We start from the raw sequence: 21,244 nt of genomic DNA on the forward strand, positions 1-21,244 counted from the left end.
CCTATGACAAAGCGCTCCAAGATAAAGATGCAGCATCTTTGTAAAGAGCAATGAATACAGAATTAGAATATATGTATTCTAATAAAGTCTGGGAGCTTGTAGAACCACCAAATGGTGTAAAAGCCATTGGGTGTAAATAGGTCTACAATAGGAAAATATGGATAGACAGGAAGGTGGAAACTTTCAAAGCAATGCTTGTTGAAAAAGGAAACTTTTTTGCCGGTAGCCATGCTTAAGTCTATCTGGATTCTTTTATCTATAAGGACTATGAGATTTGGCAAGCGAATGTCAAGACAGCTTTCCTTAATGGAAGTCTTGAATAAAGCATCCATATAAAGCAACCAGAGAGGTTCATTGCAAAGGGCAAGGAGCATCTAGTATGGACTGAAGAAAAGCTTCAAGGTCTTGGTTCATCTGGTTTAATGAAGTAATCCAGACCTGTAGATTTATTCAATGTCCAGATGAGTCTTGTGTATACAAGTAGTGTGATGGAAGCGTGGTGGTATTTCTTGTACTATACGTAGATGACATTTTTGGTAGTTGGAAATAATATCAAAATATTGTTAGAAGTAAGGGTATGGTTGTCCAAACAAATTCGATATAAAGAACTTGGGAGAATGCACATATTCTTGGGATCAAAGTAATAAGGGATCACAAGAAAAGAATATTGTGTTTATTCCAAGCTTCATATATCGAAACAATTCTTGCTCGTTTTAGCATGTAAGACTCCAAGAAAGGTTTTCTACCTTTTAGGCATGAAGTAGCTTTATTTAAAGAAATGTCTCTGAAGACATCAAAGGAGATAAAGAACATAAAGGCAGTTCCTTATGCTTCGGCTATCTGAAGCCTAATGTATGTAATACTATGAACGAGACTAGATATCTGTTTTGCCCAGGGCATAGTTAGTAGATATCGAAGTAACCTAGGACCAGGACACTAGACTGTTGTAAAGTATATACTAGAGAATATATGCTAGTTTACAAGGTAGATAATTTGATCCCTGTGGGTTACACAGATTTTGACTTCCAATCAGATAGGGGCAATAGTAAGTCGACCTCAGGGTTTTATGTTTACTTTAGGAGGTAAAGCCATAACAATGGAGGAGTGTTAAGCATAGATGTTTTCGGTCTCCACCATAGAAGCTGAGTATGTGGTAGCCTCTAAGGCAACCATAGAAGCTGTATGGCTCAGAAACTTCATGATGGACTTAGATATGATTTCTGGTTTGTCCAAAAATTATTATAATTTATTGTAATAATAGTGGTGCAGTAGAAAACTCGAAGAAAACATAAGTCCATAAGAGAAGTAAACACAATAGAGAGCAAGTATCACCCACTACGAGACATCGTATAACAAGGAGAAGTTGTTGCCACCTAGATTGCATCAGGTGATGACCTGTAGATCTTTTCACTAAGGTCCTTAAGGCAAGAGCTTTTGATGGGCATGTTGAAGGGTTGGGAATCAGATGTATGACAACATTCATGGTAGCATAGTCTTTTAGTATAAGTGGGAGATTGTTAGAGTGTATACTAAAAACCTAACTTTTGTATAAACATTTATTTAGAAATAAAGAATCACAATGGTTAAATACCTACATTTATTTGTTAAGTGTGGTTGTTCAATTAATTTATATTGTAGATAACATGGTGTGTGGTGTCACACACAGAAGATCATGTTATCAGTTCTTTATAAATTATAAACAGTTGCTCACGACTAAGATGGAAAGGAACAAACCATTGGAATAGTCATAGTGTAATTAGGTATTAGTTTATCTTGACTAATAAATTACACTAGTACACTCTAAGTGTATTGAGTAGGACCATTTTACGTAAGTTCTTTTTGTACTGACTTGATAAAAGAACTAGACCTTAGTTATTATGAAAGTGTGTACTCTTAATCTTAATATAATAACAAACACATATATTTAGTATTTATTTATTTGACTTATCAATGGGTGAGATTTAGCTCGATAAATCAATAAGTATGATAAGTTGGGAAATGATACTTATAGTGTGTGTTGTTGATTATAGAAGAAAACTGTGTCCTAGTAATCTAGGTTGAGAATGACCCCAAGAGGAGCTCATAAGGATTGTCATGTTAAACCCTGCAGGTGGACTTAGTCCGACATGACGATGAGGTTGAGTGGTACTACTCTTGGACTAAGATATTAATTAAGTGAGTTGTCAGAAACTCATTTAATTAATGGGCATTCGACATCTTAAACATAGGGAGACTAACACACTCATAATAAGAAGGAGCCCAAAATGTAATTTGGGATTGGTACGGTAGTTTAATAATAATTCTTTAGTGGTATGAATTATTATTGATGAAGTTAAGTTGTGTGTTCGGGGCGAACACGGGAAGCTTAATTTCATCAGGAGACCAAAACCAATTCCTCCTCTCGGTCCCTATTGTAACCTCTTGTATATAGAGATTTATACCCACCACATACTCACTTCTTACCCAACCCAAGGGGGCCGGCCAAGCTAGCTTGGAACCCAAGCTAGGGCCGACCAAGACCCAAGGATAGAGCCAAGATTAGTGGCAGGCCCTAGCTTGGAGTCCAAGCTAGGTGTGGCCGACCACATAGAAAATAAAAAGGGATTTTTATTAAAATTGTTTCTTATGTGGATATCATGGTTTTAAAAGGGAGTTTGAAATTTAAATCTTTCCTTATATAGTTTTCTACAAAAGATTAAGAAAAGATTTGAAACTTTCCTTATTTGTAGATTGAAAGGTAGAATTTAATTTTGAGAAAACTTTCATTTTTTAACCATGTTCATGATTTAAAAGAGAGTTTAAAAATTAAATATTTCTTTTATAAGTTTCTACAAAAGATTAAAAAAAGATTTGATATCTTTCCTTATTTGTAGATTGAAAGGAGATTTTAATTTTAAAGATAACTTTCCTTTTGGAAATTATCCACATGTTTAAAAGAAATATTTTAATTTATAAAATTTTATTTTTATAATCCACCATGAAGGGAAAAATTATTGGAGAATTTTTTTATAAATTTCTAGAAACAAATTAAGAAGTTTTAATTCTTGTGAATAAAAACTTTCCTTGATGGAGAATTAGAGGTGGCTGGCCATTACAATTGTGAAAATGATTTTAATTTTAATTAATTAAGTTTTCCTTTTCATGGAAAAGTAATAAGGAAGTTTTTATTTAAATTTTCCTTATTTGCCAAGACCAAGGATTATAAAAGAGGGGGTAGAGGTGCCTTTATAAGAACAACTTTATTCTTTTTCTTCCTCTCTTTTCTTCCTTGGTGTGGTCGGCCCTAGAGGTTCTCCCTCTCCTCTTCTCTTCTTCTTTAGTGTCCGGTTTCATCTTCTCTTGGAGCTCTTGTTGATGGCCAGTTCTAGCTAGGAGAAGAAGGAGAGAAAGGAGGCTTTGTTTCTAGCATCCCTTGGAGCTTGGTGGTGGTGGCCGAACCTCTACTTCTCTCGGAGAATTGTGGTGGCCGAATCTTGTATGGAGAAGAAGGTGGCTTAGGTGGATTCTCATCTCGGTAGATCGTTGCCCACACAACGTCTGGGATAAGAAGAGGAATGCGGTAGAAGATCAAGAGATTATTTGCTTACAAAGAAAGGTATAACTAGTAATTGTTTTCCGCATCATACTAGTTTTTTTTGTATAGTTATTTTTGTAAATACCAAACACAAGAGGCATACGATTCTAGAGTTTTCGGATTTGTTTCGAATTTGTGTTTCTTTTGTTTTATTTTTTGAATTTGTGATTCGATTGTTCTTTTTGGTTAAACCTAGAGTTATATAAGGAAATTAAATATTAGCTTTCCTTAAAAGGCTTTGTCTAGGCAGTGGTGGATGCTCCCATACCCAAGAAGGTCATGTGCCTCGCCATGCAGCCCTGGAAGCTAATTTTGGAAATTAATATTTAATTGAATTTATAACATAGGTTGATTTGGATCAATAGTGTTAAGTTCCGCTTGCGATCCAAGTCTAAACCATTAATAACAGATAAGTTAAATTTGGAATCAATAATGTTAAGTTCTGTTTGCGATTCCTAATTTAACTTCTAAAGAACACAATAGGTTGTTTAGGAAAGACTAGACACTTGTACAACATTTTTGTACAGTGGAACTGGTACGATCATCCTATGACCAACCAACAATGTCAACCCTTGGTTCTAACCACTGTCAATTAAGGTCTTGTGTCATGTCATTTGGCATAAAGGAGTGCAACTATTGGATTTCAATCAATTGCTCCATGTGGACTATAAATTTATAAGCTCAACAAAACCCAATTTTTTAGGTCAGAATTTACATTTTAAACTCAATTTACAGGCCTATATGTTATTCATGTAATAATTCATTATACAGTTCTCATATTAGGATTAAAAAGGGCCTGATATGACACCATATCAGAACCAATGTGAGCCTAATATGCTCTCATATTAGGACCAACATGAGCCTGATATGCTCCCATATTAGGACCAACGTGGCCTGATATACTCCCATATCAGGCTCACATTGGTCCTGATATAGTATCATATCAGGCCCATGTTGGGCCTGATATGTCATATCAGGCCCACGTTCTGGCTAAAAATTTATCAAGAAATAATTCAACTATACAATTCTCACATCATGATTAAAAAGGATATGATATTTTCCCATATCAGACAAACACTGGGCCGGATATGAGACCATATCAGACCCAGCGTGAGCCTGAAATTATCTCACATCAGGCCCACTATAGTCCTGATATTTTCCCATATCAAGCACATATTCTGGTTAAAATTTATTGTAAGATTAGATCAGCTCTGAAGAGATCTAAATCAAAAATAGACAGAACCGTTGGAGTTCTTGATGCATCAGAAAACCACAGGAATTGCTTTGGATGCAATTTGACCTCTCTAGATCCATCAATGGTTTTGACCAAAATCCACTGATGGACCAAGGGTAGTCATATTTCACTAAAGTATCAATGAATGGGAAGGATTGAGTGAGGAGAAGGTAGATATGATGTCAAACCTAGGTTCTAACCATTGTTAATGAAGTTCTTGTGTCATGTCATTTGGCACAGAATAGTGCAATTGCTGGAATTCAATGAATAACACACACTTTTGAGTTTTAAGTTAGAGTTGAAACTTAATTTACAACCCTATTTATTATTTAGGAAATAAAGCAACTATATAATTCTCATATCAGGATTAAAAAAGGTCTGATATGATCTCATATCAGGCCCAGCATGGGCCTGATATTATCTCACATCAGGCCTATTGTGAGCCTAATATTTTCTCATATTAGGCCCATGTTTTAGCTGACATTTATCATAAGATTATATCGGCTTCGGAGAGATCTAAATCAATAATAGATGTCAGTGTTTGAGTCCTTGATGCATCAGAAAGTGATGTGTGTAGATTATATTCACTTTTATGCATATTTTGACGTACATCTACTTATATTTCATGAGCATAATCTATGTTTATTACACCCTATTTCATTATAATGTCATATTTCCACTTCTTTTGTTTGAAGGCCCACTCTTTTGCTTGTTTTGATTGATATGACATAATTTGCAGCAAAAATTGAGCTAAAATGGAGTCTAGAGCCTCTAAAGTGTCCGACTCGTGTGGAATATTGCACACGACCATGTGAAAACCCAGATTTTTCTATGCTCTGATCGTGTGGATTTCACACGATTATGTCTAAAAAATGGCATGGTCATGTGAAATTTTTTGCACTATAGACTGAAAGTAAAATGACCATAACTTTCTACTTGATTGGAGTTATGGGCTATTCTGTAGATAACTTCAAGATCTACAACTTTACTAAAATTTTCAACTAGAGAAAACCATATCTTGATAGCCTAAAAGACGTTTCCATGAGACATAGCCATGCAGGGCCATGCAAAGGTCAAGTCATGGTCGTGTGGAATCCACACAACCTTGCCACATTTCTAGAGAAGAAGAAGACTTAAGCCGTGTGGATTCATATGGACATGCCACCAGACTAGAGGCCAAGCAGACCTTGGCCGTGTGGATTCACATGGCGTGTCATGACCTAAGCAAGGGTCATGTCTAGAGCTATAAAAGGGGGTTTTCTCCCCTTTTCACTCATCTTTGGATCTTGGAGAAGGGTTGCCCCCCTTGGGGGAGCCCTAGGCTTCATCCTCGTCGATCTTCATCGATTCGTCCACCTTCAGAGCAAGAGAACACCTCCAAGGATGCCACGTTTCAAGGATAAGCATTTTCTTCTCACTTTATCTTCATGTATTGACTTGCAGATGCTATACTTATCATCACTTGGTTGTTTCTCCCTTACTATGGAGTAGATTCTTTAGATCTAGGATGTAGAAAGTAGTTATAATGTGATGTGATGTATGAACTATGTATTTAGACATTTTCTTATGCAATGAAGTGTTTACATCATGTTCTATATGTGTTGTGCCTTATATGTATTTGACGAAATGTGTGTGAGGTTAATTCATGTAGATGTGAGGGATTTGTCTCTATATTAAGGTTGCTACTAAACTGGATAACCGGGGAATCTTTAGTGACAAAAAATACTATTCAACCGGACATATTTTATCCTTAGTGAAAGAGGGCATCAATACTTATCCACTTTCTAGAATCAAAAGATCTTAGTATATGGACTAATCCTTATTAGGACATTCTAATTGAAGTGGATATTCTAGTGCTACTGTTAGGAGGTGACTGTGTAATCTAGGAATGTATGTCTGAGGGGTTCTAATGACAGGAATTTCCTCTTAATCGGACTTCCTAGGTTTCCTCTATACTTAATAGTGTTAGAACTTGGGTTGACTCTCTTGTGCAACCTACGTGGGGGATTGTGCTATGCTTTAGTTAGAATTCCTACACGAGTGCACGCATGGAGTTAGGTAGATGAACAATGTATATAGACATTAACTAGCATCGTAACGAAACTGAAATCCTAGCATCTATCCATTCCCAAAATACAACTTCACCTTCTTCTTTCTTCTCTCTCTTTCTCTCAACCTTCTCTCCCTCTCTTCAATCACTCTCATTAGTTCACAAGTGCCAAAGATAACTTTTGATTGTCTAGATAACTTACCTTGCGACATCTCTAGTACTTAATCAACAGTCCTTATGGGTTCGACAATCTTTTATATTACTGTCGATGTAGACGTGCACTTACGGCTTTATAATAAGTTTTTGGCACCATTGTCGGAGACTGTTTGTATTAACATTAATTGATTAGCATATGAGTTACTCTAGACATATGGATAGTGTTTTGACTTGTTTGTTTTTATTTCTACACCTTTCTTTCTTACAATTTAAATTCTGCATTTACTTTTTTTTTATTAGTTTAAAGTTCAGTGTTTCCTTTCCTTAATTTATTCATTTTCTTTCTTACTCTCAATTCTGTATTTTTGTTTTTTCTCATATTTTTTTAGATATTCATGAGCACTAATGTGTCAAGCAAGCCTTTGAGGGAATTTTCTACACCTATTTTTGTAAGATTTATGTCTACCATTATGCAACCTCATATCGAAGTAAAAAAGTTTCCAACTAGACTCTAAATTAATCACCATGATACAAGACCACAAATTTGGAGAAGAAATGTCAGAAAACCCATACTTTCACCTTGAAGAATTCCTAGAACTTTGCAACATGGTAAACTGTGAAGGAGTGTCAACAGAAGCAGTTTGGTTGATGACATACCCTTTCAATATCAAGGATAAAGCAAAGACTTGGTTTAATTTTCTTCATCCTCAAAGCATCATAGGTTGAAAACAATTGGAGCAGCAATTTCTGAATTATTTTTTTCCTCCAAGCAAAACAGTGTTTATGAGGAATTGCATTATAAATTTTACTCATGTAGATGGAGGATTACTATTTAAAGTATGGGATAGATTCAAGAGTCTACAAAGATAGTACTCTCATCATGGGTTGGAAAAATAGCTGACTTTGCATATATTCTATGGGGAAATTTCTTTCTCAGATAAGTATTTATTGGATTCATCAGCTGGAGGTTCTTTTATGAACAAAAGTGTGGAAGAAGCATATACATTAATTGATAAAGTGACATTGAACCTCCAAGAATGGTCAAATAAAAGTTAGATGGATTCTTCCTCGAGAACTTCAGAAGTGCAAGCCATGAAGGCAAAAGAGTCTGTTAAACAAAATGCAGTTCAACCTTCAAAGATTTTGGAAAGTCACAGAATGGCGGGTTCAAACAGTTGGAGGCAAAGATTGATAGCATAGTTTCAAAATGGTTCAAGCATGACCTCCCTCCTATACAGACAAGCTCTAGTGAACAATGTAATGATATTAAGTTGAGAAGTGACATGAATCATGAAGAAGTTCTGGAGAAGGACTTGTATAAAATTGAGGAGAAGAACAATAGAAAATCACAAAAACTCAGTTCCATTACTCCAGAAAGTGTCCAAAGGCCACAAGTACCTTTCCCTCAACAGTTAATCACACCATTATTAGACAAGAAAGTTGAACCTCAGCCACAAGCTCAACCATTCCCAAAACCTCCACTAAGGGTTCCTTTTCCACAAAGGCTAGTGGGGGCCAACAAAGATAAAGATTTTCACAAATTCTTTGATTCCAATACAATTGAGTGTAGATTTCTTGATGTGTATAAAGATGAAGACTCTTTAGATGAGGAGTGTAATGTTAATGCAGTGGTTAGCATATTTTTAGATCTGCCTCCTAGTTTTACAGGGCATTATAATGATATTGAATTTTCAGTTGATGAATGTGATGAGGTAGATCCACTTAAAACTGCAAGTGAAGTTATTGATCCTCCTATAATTGATTCTCCTATTGAAGATTTTGATGTTGGAATGCTCTTCACAATGTGTGATGATGTTATTGATATGGAAGGAAGTGTAGGGAGTTGTGTTGTGGAAGCAACATCTCAAGAATCATCTCCTTTGTCCACACAATCCTTTACGAATATGAGAGTCACAAGAATTGAACATGTTGTGGATCAATGTATAGGAACTTATGCTGAGTTACGAGAGTTTCAAGAATCATCACCTTTAGTTGCACCAACACTTGAGCCAGAGCCAAAACCATCATTTGATTTAGAAAAAGTCACATCCACATGTTTAGAACTTTTAGGTATCTCTCAGCAAAGCAAGGTTAGTATTTCTTGTGATCTTTTGGAAAACTTTATAGAGGTACCTATAATTGACTTTATTGGATGTGATTTAGTTTATATTACTTATTTATCTTATCTTGATATGGTCCTGGTTCTATCTTATATAACATGCTTGTGGGTAATTTATTTTTCTTTTGGGTGTGCAAAGTTCACTTGAGCTAGAAATTGGACGCTTGGTCTGAACCGTCTTCGACTACCTGAAAGAACTTTTAAGTAGACAAAGATAGAGAGAGAGTTACTTCACATTATAGCTCCTATATTGAAAGCTCTCTCCATAATAAGAGCCCTTGGTAAGACGGTGTTGAAATATCTTACCCCTCCAAGAGTGATATTTCGACGAATCTAATGAGGTGGTCGAGCTAATGACCTTAAACAAGCACTTCTTGGGAGGCAATCCAAGTTCTTCTTAATTTCTTGTTTTCTTTATGTTTTTAGTTCTTTCTTGTTTTCTTTATGTCTTTAGTTCTTTCTTTTTTTCATTTCTTTCTTCATAATAAGCCCAAATCCTTTACTTAATTTTTCTTGTCTATCTTTATTTTATAGGATTCAAAGTTGTAGAGGAATGTGAGCATTAGATAGAGGAGTATTTCCAAGCATATGGCGTAGCCTTGGCGCTAATCACTTAGTAACTTCTCTTACTTCAAAATATTCTCCATATTATATTTCTAGTTTTCATTAGGACAATGAAAAGTTTAAGTCTGGGGGATGCGTTGGGTTTAGTTTAGTTTTTGCTTATTTTTTTAATAAAATTTTCCTAGTTGCATCACTCATCATATTATTGTTGTTTGTTCCTCATAGTAAAATGCTAGCACGTTTCATCTAGATATTTATATTATGTGATTTGGTATGCTAGTACGTCTATTGATTTATGTTTTTCTATTTATAGTAGCATGAAGTAAGCATTGTTATTACTAGAAGAATTTGAATGTTGCCCTAGTTTTAGGATCTCTTCACATCATGTTTGACTTTGATCGTAGATATTTTTAAAAATAGTCATGATTCATAGAAGCAGATTAGTATTCTTGCTTTTATAGTGACCTCTCAACTACATTTTGATTATTGGATAAACTCAGATCATGCAACCTCATTTGGAAAAATCAATCCGTAAAAAAAAATGAAGGTTTGTTTAAGTTTAATACTTTGCAAATATTCAAAGAAAGAAAAATAATTATTGTGAGTGAAAACTAATAATTCTCCTCTTTGAGACCGAGTTAGGTTACTGGAGAAATAAATTCTATGTTTCTCTTGATACTGAGTATTCCTTTGAGACCTTGTGTACATAGATGGTGCATAGCATTTTTGTGGGGATAAACCTTGCGTGTGGCAGGTAAGTGCCCATTGCCAGAAGTATGAAGAATACGGTTAAATGAAAAATTGACTAGGCTTAAAGATTGACAATTGAGAAAGTCAAGCCACTCATCACACTGAGCATGGAGAACTTCTACTTAGGCCATACTCAAACAATTTTTGCATCATACTCATCAATAAAACTATATGATAGGTTTATATTGATTCATTAGGGATTATTACATGTCATCTACATACATAAATCTAGATTGCGGGTTTTACTTGAGGACAAACAAATGTTTAAGTCTGGGGATGTGATGCGCGTAGATTATATATACTTTTATGTATGCTTTGATGCATATCTACTTGTATTTCATGAGCATAATCTATATTTATTGCATCCTATTTTATTATAATGTCATATTTCCACTTCTTTTGTTTGGAGATATACTTTTTTACTTGTTTTGATTGATAGGACGTAACTTGGAGTAAAAATAGAGCTAAAATAGAGTTTAGAGCCTCCAAAGTGTCCACCCCGTGTGGAACACACATGGCCATGTGAAAACCTAGATTTCTCCATGCTCTAGCAGTGTGTGGATTTCACACGGTCATGTCTAAAAAATGGCATGGCTATGTGGAATTTTCTACACTGTAGATTGAAAGTCAAATGACTATAACTTTTTACTCGGTTAGAGTTACAAGATGTTCTTTATACTAAAATGTAGAAACTTTAAGATCTACAACTTTACTAAAGACTTCAACTAGAGAAAATCATAACTTGAAGGCCCAAAAGATATTTCCATGAGACATAGCCATGCAGGGCCATGCTAGGTCAAGTCATGGCCGTGTGGAATCCACATGACCGTGTCACATTTCCAGAGAAGAATAAGACTTAGGCCGTGTGGATCTACATAGCCATGCTACCGGACCAAAGGCCAAGCAAACCTTGGCCGTGTGGATTCACACAGCCATGTCACCGCTCGAGCAAGGGTTGTGTCTAGAGTTATAAAAGGGATTTTTCTTCCCTTTTCACTCATATTTGGATCTTGGGGAAGGGCTCTCCCCCTTAGGGGAGCCCTAGGCTTCATCCTTGCTAATCTTCACTGATCAGTCCACATTCAGAGCAAGGGAATACCTCCAAGGATGTCACACTTCAAGGATAAACATTATTTTCTCTCTCTATCTTCGTGTATTGAGTTGTAGATGTTATATTTATTGTCACTTGGTTGTTTCTCCCTTGCTAAGGAGTAGAGTAGATTCTCTATATCTAGGATATATATAGGAAGTAGTTATGATGTGATGTGATGTATGAACTATGTATTTGGTCATTTTCCTATGTAATAAAGTGTTTATATCATGTTCTATGTATGTTGTGCCTTATATGTGTTTGACGAAATGTGTTTGACGTCAATTCATGTAGATGTGAGGGATTTATCTCTATATTAAGGTTGGTACTAGACTGGATAATTGGGAAATCCTTAGTGATAGAGGATATTATTCAACCGGACATATTATACCCTTAGTGACAGAGGAGATTGATACTTACCCACTTTCTAGAGTTAAAAGATTTTAATATAGAGACTAATTCTTGTTAGGGCATTCCAATTGAAGTGGATATTCTAGTGCTATTGTTAGAAAGTGACTGTGTAATCTAGGAATGTATGACCGGGGGGTCTTAGTGACAGGGATTCCCTCTTAATCGGACTTCCTAGGTTTCCTCTATATTTAACAGCGTTAGAACTTGGGTAGACTCTCCTATGCAACCTACGTGGGGGGTTGTGCTAGGACTTAGTTAGAATCCCTACACGAGTATAAGTATGGAGTTAGGTAGATGAACAATGCATATGAACATTAACTAGCATCTTAATGAAATTGAAATCCTAGCATCTATTCATCCCCAAAATACAACTTCACCTTCTTCTTTCTTCTCTCTCTTTCTCTCAACCTTCTCTTCCTCTCTTCAATCACTCTTGTTAGTTCGCAAGTGCCAAAGTCAACTTTCGACCGTCTAGATAACTTACTTTGTGACATCTCTAGTGGTTAATCAACAATCCTTGTGGGTTTTACAATATTTTATATTACCGACGACGTAGCCGTGCACTTGTGGCTTCGTAATAGAAAGCTACAGGAATTGATTTGGTTGCAATCTGACATCTCTAGATTCATTAGTGGATTTTGACCGAAGCCTATTGATGGACCTAGGGTTTTTGGATATCAACAAAATTGCAATTAATAGGAACAGTTGAACGAGGTGAAGGTAGATATGATATCAAACATTCCTTTTGATTAAAGAATAACATTCTAGTCTTTCTTAATTAATATTACAGACCAATTTGTAGCAAATACTATACGTATATAACGAAATCATATCTCTCTTCTTCTACCAAATGTAGTCTTACTTAAAATTTATCCTTCCACGCCGATTTTCTTAAAAGTAGTAATCCTTCGAAGTAACACTCTTTAATGCTTTACGACAAAGCCCAAGCTCTCTATTTACTTTATTGCAATGTCGCATAAATACAAGAAGAGATATGACAATGCAGGAAGAGGTTAGTGTGTCAATATAAGAACATGAAGAGGAAAGAGAGAGATAAGGTGAGACATATGATGAGATGACGTGCATTCGAACCACATAAATAACTTTTAATTTATAAATCTTAAATTGTGGCTCATATACTGAAAATGATGTCTAGAGAGAATAGATTTAGGAGGTTAATGGGAAATATAGGAAGAAAATAACACTATTTTTATTATTTTTTTGATAGTTTTAAAATTAAGGTGCTTATTTATCATATTTTGATAAATAAGAAAGATGATCACTCCTTTTAAGTAAAAAGTCGGAAAAAAACTTAATTAGCCCCTTGTTTTTTTAATCAATCCGAGATCCAGATGAATCCAAGTAGATTTTAATTTCTAGTTCTGCCATTATTTATAATATTACGTGAGTGATATTGTGTTCACCCGTATTTGATTCTCAAATTTGATAGAAACTTTAGGATTTTTTGCTAAACAGCGAAACAAAATTATTAATAACATAATTAAACACCAAAGAAAATTAAAAAGAAATATTACTCATTAATTAGTTGACCCTCGTGCAGTCCAACCTGATCTGCCCACTCGGCCACGTCAGCGGCCCCATCCCTCCCATCTTCTCCATCCCCGCCGCGAAATCAACCCTGAACGCGGCCGCGTTGTTGCTGTACGTCATCACCACCGAGTCCTGCGACCCGCCGTTGAAGAGCTCCTGGTCGGACCTGAGCAGCCCCCGCCGCAGCATCAGGTTCTGGTAGTACGCGTTGTCGAACCCGGCCGGGCTCGTAGGGTCCAGCGGCGCCAAGTTATCGTCGCCGATTCCGGCGGCGACGGGGCAGCCCTGCCGGCGCTGGGCGGCGAAGGCAGGGTTGATGTCGGCGTCGGAGTAGATGTGGGGGCGGAAGCTGACGCACCGCGAGAAGCCGAGGGTGTGGGCCCCGGAGAGCGTGGTCATTTCCCGCGCGCTGAAGCCTTTGGAGACGAAGAGGGAGATGAGGTCGTCGAGGGTGCCGTTGGGCGGGGGGAGGTTGGTGTTTGCCGCGTTCAGGCTCGCCGTCGTAGCGTCCCGCCGCCCGAGTTGCACCGTCCAACTCGGCCCTCCGAGCTACACGTAAACCAAACATAGCTCCGTCAGCAAATGCAATGCAATGCAATTTTCACAAACAAAACAAAAACTTCTAAAATCATCAAAATATTTTCTTTCAGGATCTTAAACTCTTATCATTTGCTCAATATTTAACGGATAATGATATAAATTATCTTAAACTCTTACTAGGGTGGTGCCTTCCCGCGCGGCGAGGGCGAGGATGTCAGCACAGGAGACAGTGGCGGCGCACGCTGCTTCTCGCCTTGATGCCATCGATCACTTCGTAGCCTCGCAACGACCGAGCGTTGGGAATCGCGTTCTTCTCGCCCACGAAAAGCCCAGGAATGTCGTCCAAAAGCACTGACCCATCACAGCCCTGCATATAGCATCCACTGACACATATTAAATAGGGTATACGATCGATATGTGTAACTAGCTAACGATTGAGTTCCGCATGAACGTACATTGACGAAGCAATCATGGAAGAAGAGTCGCAGAATGGACGCACCCATCCTCCTCTCCGCTGCCACCGCCCTCCTCATCTCCGACTGCACAATGCTCAGAAGGTCCGGGCAGCTTCTATCGTAAAAGTTGGGCGACAGCAGCTGCCCATTACCGGCGATCAGCACACTGCAGAACATGAACAAACCGAGCAATCTGCCAAACTGCAAAGCCATCTCCTAACAAGTTTAAGCAATTAATTAAACACTAATTTGCAATACTGTCTAAACAGACTTGGTTTATATACAAGCTTTAAGGAAACGAAAATGGACTGTGACAAACTAGGGAATGCTTGTCTACGTGTTGAAGGTTTCAACTATGTACGATATGTTTATGTCAAATAAATACTATCAGAGCGTGTAATGCAGTGGACTGCTTCAATGATGATGCATAGTTGCTTGTGAAGGGAGGAAAGCGTGGACGGACTTGGAAAACTCTTCACTTCAGGTTGAAAGTTTCATCAACTGCCCTCGAAGCAGTAGTTGCGGTTGTTAGGGGAAGATTAAATGTATATGTTGGAACTTTCTTAAATATCAGCATGACTTTGATATATAATTATTCTTCCCTAGCTTCCTTCGGAGAGACCGAAGACTTTAAACCATTGAACAGTCGATTGAGAATTTTAAGGAGTGATCGGCCTGACTTCCTTAGAGGGAACCAGAGACTTAAACCATTGAATAATCAATCGAGGACCTTAAGAAGTGACCGACCTAACTTCCTTAGGGGGGACTGAAGACTTTAAACCATATATAACAATCGATCGGGGACCTTAAGGAGTGACATGCTTAGCTTCTTTAGGGGGAACTGGAGACTTTAGACTATTGAATAGTCGATCAGGGACCTTAAGGAGTGACCGGCCTAGCTTCTTTAGGGTGTACCGGAGACTTTAAACCATTGAACTGTCAATCGGGGACTTTAAGGAGTGACTGGGCAAGCTTCCTTAGGGGGAACCGGAGACTTTAAACCATAACAGTCAATCAGGGACCTTAAGGAGTGACCAGACATGCTTCTTTAAGGGGAACTGAAGACTTTAAACCATTGAACAATCGATCGGAGACCTTAAGGAGTGACCGACCTAACTTCCTTAAGGGAAACCGGAGACTTTAAATCATTGACCAGTCGATCGGGGACCTAAGGAGTGATCGGCCTGGCTTCCTTACGGGAACCGGAGACTTTAAACCATTGAACAGTAGATCAGGTACCTTAAGGAATGACCAGCCTGGCTTCCTTAGGGGGAACCGGAGACTTTAAACCATTGAACAGTTGATTAGGGACCTTAAGGAGTGACCGGACATGCTTCCTTATGGGGAACCGGAGACTTTAAACTATAACAGTCAATTGGGGGCTTTAAGGAGTGACCGACTTGGCTTCCTTATGGGGAACTGGAGACTTTAAACCATTAAACAGTCGATTGGGGACCTTAAGGAGTGACCGGCCTGACTTCCTTAGGGGGAATCGGAGACTTTAGACCATTGAACAGTCGATCAAGGACCTTAAGGAGTGACCAGACAGGCTTCCTTAAGGGAACCAGAGATTTTAAACCTTCTCCAAGATTAGCCATGGGTTTTAGCATTAATATTACTTATTGTGTAGATGTTTAATCTCTCACGGGCATACAAATTCGACCGGTCCCTCATACAGTTGGGAAAACATGGAGAAGCATTTACATGATAGATATTTAATTTGCTTGGCTGTACCAATCCGATCAGTTTGTCATGCAGTCGGGCAACCCCAAAGGAGCATATATATTATAGATGTTTAATCTCGCCCGGGTATACAAATTCGACCGGTCCCTCAAACAATCAGGAAAGCACGGAGAAGCATTTACATGGCAGATATTTAATTTCGCTCGGGCATACCAATCCGATCAGTTTGTCATGCAGTCGAGCAAAGCCCAAAGGAGAATATATATTGTGGATGTTTAATCTCGCCCGGGCATACAAATCTGACTGATCCTTCATGTAGCTAGTCAGATGTTTAATCTCGCCCGGGTATATAGATCCGATCGATCCCTTAGATAAGTTGGGAATTCTTCATATACAAGCAAGGTATTTAACTTATCATACAAACCCAGAGATCATCAGAAAAAAATTCATTTATCATTATATATCACTCAAAGGATAACTAGGATATCTACTTCCTTTGATTATAACTTTTCTATGGGATTTCTCTGCATATGATGAACATATTGAAAAAGTTCGTTTATATAAACACTTAGGTGGTTTTGAAGATAAGGAAATCACATAAGGAAAGACAAGTAAGTATAAATTTTCATTAACATTTTATAAACAACAAGTAGTATACAATGATTATGAAATTATGAAAAATTATATTATAGATACAAGATTCGCAAATTACTCAAATTTGCTTAGGAGGTCTTTTGGAAGTTCCTAGTTAAGCCGTTGGCAATCTATAAATAGGGGAGGAGGATCCTCAGATAGGTAATCCCCCTCTCTTAGTTGTTGGATTACTCCTTCAACAGAGTGGGTGAGAGTCCCTACAATGCTCTTAGCATACTCCTTACCAAACTTGGGAGAGTCTAAATAGGATCTGTGCCTACTTTGCCAATGCTCTTCCTCACCTGCCTTATATGCTTGAAGCTCAGATTGTAGGGTATCCTTTTCCCCTATAAAATAGCTTTTTCTGCTTTAGCCTCCGCTAGTTCATTTAAAAGGGAGCTTATTTGCAAATCTTGAGCTCGCAATCTTTCTTGTTGTTGAAACAAGGCAAAGTCTTTAGAAGCCAACTCTGGGGCTAACTCAGGGGACCCCGAACTGTGTGATTGTTCCAACTGATTTAGAAGAGTGGTTTTATGAGGAACATCCGAGAGAGCTTTATCTTTTAAGGCCCTTTCAACACTAAGCGTAGAATTAAGCCCTTGCAACTGTAGCTCTAAGTTTTTCTTTTCTTCCTCTCAAGATTGTAGTAGTTGGCAGTTGCCTTGTAAAGTCTTTTCTAAATTAGTAGTAAACTCAGTTTGTGACTTCACCTTGTCTCGTAGCTGAATAAGTTCATTGTTAGAGAGATTGGAATCAGCTTGTAATTCCTCCACTTTGTCTTTTAAGGTTTGATTAGTTCTCTCTAAATCTACCACTATTTTGCCCAAATGCAAGCTCGAAGCATATAACTGGATAGAATAATAGCATGGTTACATTTTGTAGGTACGAAATAAGGAAATTAGAATTAAAAACTTACTGCATTAGCTTGATGACTGTGGTCGTCGGCATGCTCTGATAGGGTACTTCTTTTCATATGTGTCTGAGACTGTAACTAGGATTCACCTAGGGACCCCTTTAGTTGAAGTTGTCCATACGAAGTAGGGGTAGAAGTTTGACCAAGATGGGAAGGTAATTCGTGGGCTTGTTTGAAGAAGATGGAGGATTGGTAGAGGTTATAAATGGTGAAGAAGAAGAAGGAGGAAGTTTAGAAGCATGTAAAGATGGGTCAGGAAATGAGTGGCTCGCTAACGAAGGACCTTGTTCAATGGGTGATGTAATAGGCCTGGGAGTAATTGATCTCCTGCAAGGAGTTCTTTTGGCATGGGGCTTAGTGGAGGAAGAAGGTAAAGCCGGAAGAAGAGGTAATGGATCCACAAGAGCGGTGGGTACCTCCTCTGGTAAAGAAGTAGCTGGAGGAACAACAGGAGACATAGGAATGAGAAGTCCTGGTCTCATCATAGTTAATGCAAAATTGGAATGAACATATGCAGCAGGAGCAAGTTCTTTACCTCTAGAGGGGGAGATTTCGGAAGGAGTAATAGGGACTTGTTCAAAAGTAGCTATGGTATGTGAAAGGAGACAAGGAGCTGAGGTATGAGGTTTTTTGCACTTCACCACGAAGGGACCCTCCTATTCTGAAGAGCTTGAGGATTCCTGAAGTCGCGCAGATGGAGGTAATAAGCCAAGGAAAGAAGAGGGTTGATTAAGATGACGATCCCTCAATAATTCTTCACCCATTCTAGTTAAAACCGCCTTTGTCAAGAGAGTATTCTTGTACATAAAGGCAGGAAGGATAGCATCAGCAGAAGAAAAAAGAGAAATTTATGTTAGAAACAATACAATAATGGTTCAAAACATGACTAAGGAAAATATTCTTACCAAAGGAAACATCCAAAGTTGTGTCTGTTGTGCTAAGACTAAAAGCAAACAACATGTCTTCCGCAATTAGGGTAGGCAAGTTAAATTTCATGCCCTTTAATTTCCTCATAGAATAATGAAGAACAGGATCTTCCAAGATATTGCCTAATTGGGGAATAGGGGGAATATTCCAATGCCAAGTTATTGGGTACGGTGGCGGAGAAGGAAGATGCATAAAGAAAAACTTGTCCTGCCATTCTCCTTGAGAGGGAATTCTATGGAACAGAGTAGTTTTAGGGCATGATTGAAACTTAAAAACACTATCTTCCACTTGACGAGGAACGAAAAAATGATAAAAAAAATCAAGGAGATAAGGAAAAATCTAGTAAACAGGAAACGACAACAAAATCAACCATAATAGAGAATAATTGGGGAATGAGTTGATTCAGGGGTAGGTCAAAATATCTACTAACATCAACAAAGAAAGGATAAATGAGAAATCTAAAATCACATAAAACTTGTTCTCAAAAAATCGCCATATTTTTTGGAGGAGGAAGATGAGCATGATCCCTGGAGGTAGGAATGACCAGGCATGTAGGGAAGTTATAGTTCCATTAAAGCTCACAGACGCAGAAAACTCGGAAGAGCACCGAGTGTATCACCCATCGAAAGTTGACATTGTTAACAGGAGGAGGTGGAAAAAACAAGGAGAGTTAGCAGAAAACAAAGAGTAAAAGATATGCGGATTGGAGGAGGAAGACGAAGTGTTAGAGATTTTCCTCTCGTTTCTCTTTAAAAGCCCTGGTATGGTATCAAAAAAGGTGTTTCAAGTAGAAACATTAGATTAAGATGATAAGAAAAGCAGGACTGAGGAGGAGTCGTTGGATGGATTGATAAGGCGATGGACATAAGTACATACCATACGTCATAGGCATGCATGTCACCAATAAAGAAATAGTCTTGGTAGTCGATATAAAAGGTTGCATTCCCGAAATGTTATAATCATTACCAAAATTAAACTTAAAAAAATTTAGAGATCTTAGAAGAGATTTCTTGTATTATGAATTTGGTCGGTCGGTACTAGCCGATCGAATTTCAGGACTAGTTTAGAATATATATATATAGATATATATATTCAGTCACCAAAGGTCGGCCGAATATTAAGTTTAAATTTAAACATAGAAGTAAACTCGATCGGTCACCAAAGGTCGAACGAGTATTAAGGATGAAATTGAGTATAAACATAAACTCGACCAGTCACCAAAGACCGACCAAGTATTAAGTTTGGAGAAAACAAAAATATAAACATAAACTCAACCGGTTACCAAAGGTCAGCCAAAGGTTGAGTACGAACGAAATCAAACATAAAAGTGAGCTTGGCCGATCAGAAAGAGTCGGGCAAAAATGGTTATCAGAGAAGGATAATTTTCTTATAGGAAAATTAATATGTAAAGGCAATAAAATAGATCCGAGTGAATGATAAAACTTAAATAAATAATTAAAAATATTAACCTAACCATTCATTAATAAAACCCAATCAAGTTAATCTAAAGTTGTGCAAATCTATAAGTACTCATCAAAGAGAGACAAAAACAGAGGGTGCCAAGAATTGGAACATCATAAGAAATAAGAAAAAAGTTAATAGTTGTTCTTCATTACAGAAGTCTAAAAATTAAAACAGCTTAGGAAATAAGTCGGGGAATATATCGTCAAGTAGTTCTCGACGGTCCAAGAAGTTAGATGGAGGGACAGAAACTAGGTGTCCTTTCTTCATTAATTGCTTTACACCCCCCTTAGCTCCAAGGGTGAAGGCTTTGGCAATTAAGGTAGCAATAGGAGCATTGAATTCAGGAGATTTTACATTATTCTTTTTCTCTTCTCAAATTTATCATCTTCACCCACCATATATTCTTCCAGAGCCTCTTGAGAAGCTTTTAATTTGGACTCCTTGGAGGAAAGCTCTGCTTTAACTGTGGTTAAGGATGAACTTAGAGAAGTTAACTCAGAATTTTTAGATTCCAAAGAAGCATCCTTAGCAGCTAATTCTATAGCATGAGCATCCTTCAACCCTTGTAGCTGAGATAATAATTAAGCGTTCTCAGCAGTATACTTATCCACTTTGGATATAAGTTCAGTGCGAAGAAGTGTCTTTGATTTAGCTTGAGATTCAAAATTCTCTGCAGAGGCTTTCCATTTACTTGAATTTTCAAGCTCTACCTTGAGAAGCTTGCGAGCCTCTTGTAATTAGCTGGATAACTCTGAGGCGTGAGAAGAAGATGTTCTAGAGGCTTGCTGTCTTAGCTTGGTAACTTCTTGAGATAAATTGTATAGGTGTCAGGCCACACTCATACGGATAATCCACCGCTGTCAGAAAAGAAAGTTATTGTTAGAATGCATTAATGAAAAAATAGAGGAACATAGGGCATGTTACCTTAGGTTCTTCAAAAGAAAACTTATCAGCCAAATCGATAGAGGTGAGCTTCTCAAGTTCTTTACAAGCCTCTACCCAAGCTGTAGTTAAAGAACCCCCCAATAATATTGGAAGGGTAGGAGAAGATGTGGAAGAAGATGATAAAGAGCTATGGAGCGAAGGAGGAGAGAAAAGAAGAATAAAGGAGCCCTGAGTTCCTTGGGTCG

The 21,244-nt window shown here is 37.7% G+C and overlaps 1 pseudogene; it reads right to left on the reverse strand.

Moving 5' to 3' along the window:
- Positions 1-13,460: 13,460 nt before the first annotated feature.
- On the reverse strand, positions 13,461-14,718 carry LOC121989903 (annotated as a pseudogene).
- Positions 14,719-21,244: the final 6,526 nt, after the last annotated feature.

The sequence above is a fragment of the Zingiber officinale genome, chromosome 6B, assembly GCF_018446385.1.
Source record: "Zingiber officinale cultivar Zhangliang chromosome 6B, Zo_v1.1, whole genome shotgun sequence".
NCBI classification, from domain to species: Eukaryota; Viridiplantae; Streptophyta; class Magnoliopsida; order Zingiberales; family Zingiberaceae; genus Zingiber; species Zingiber officinale.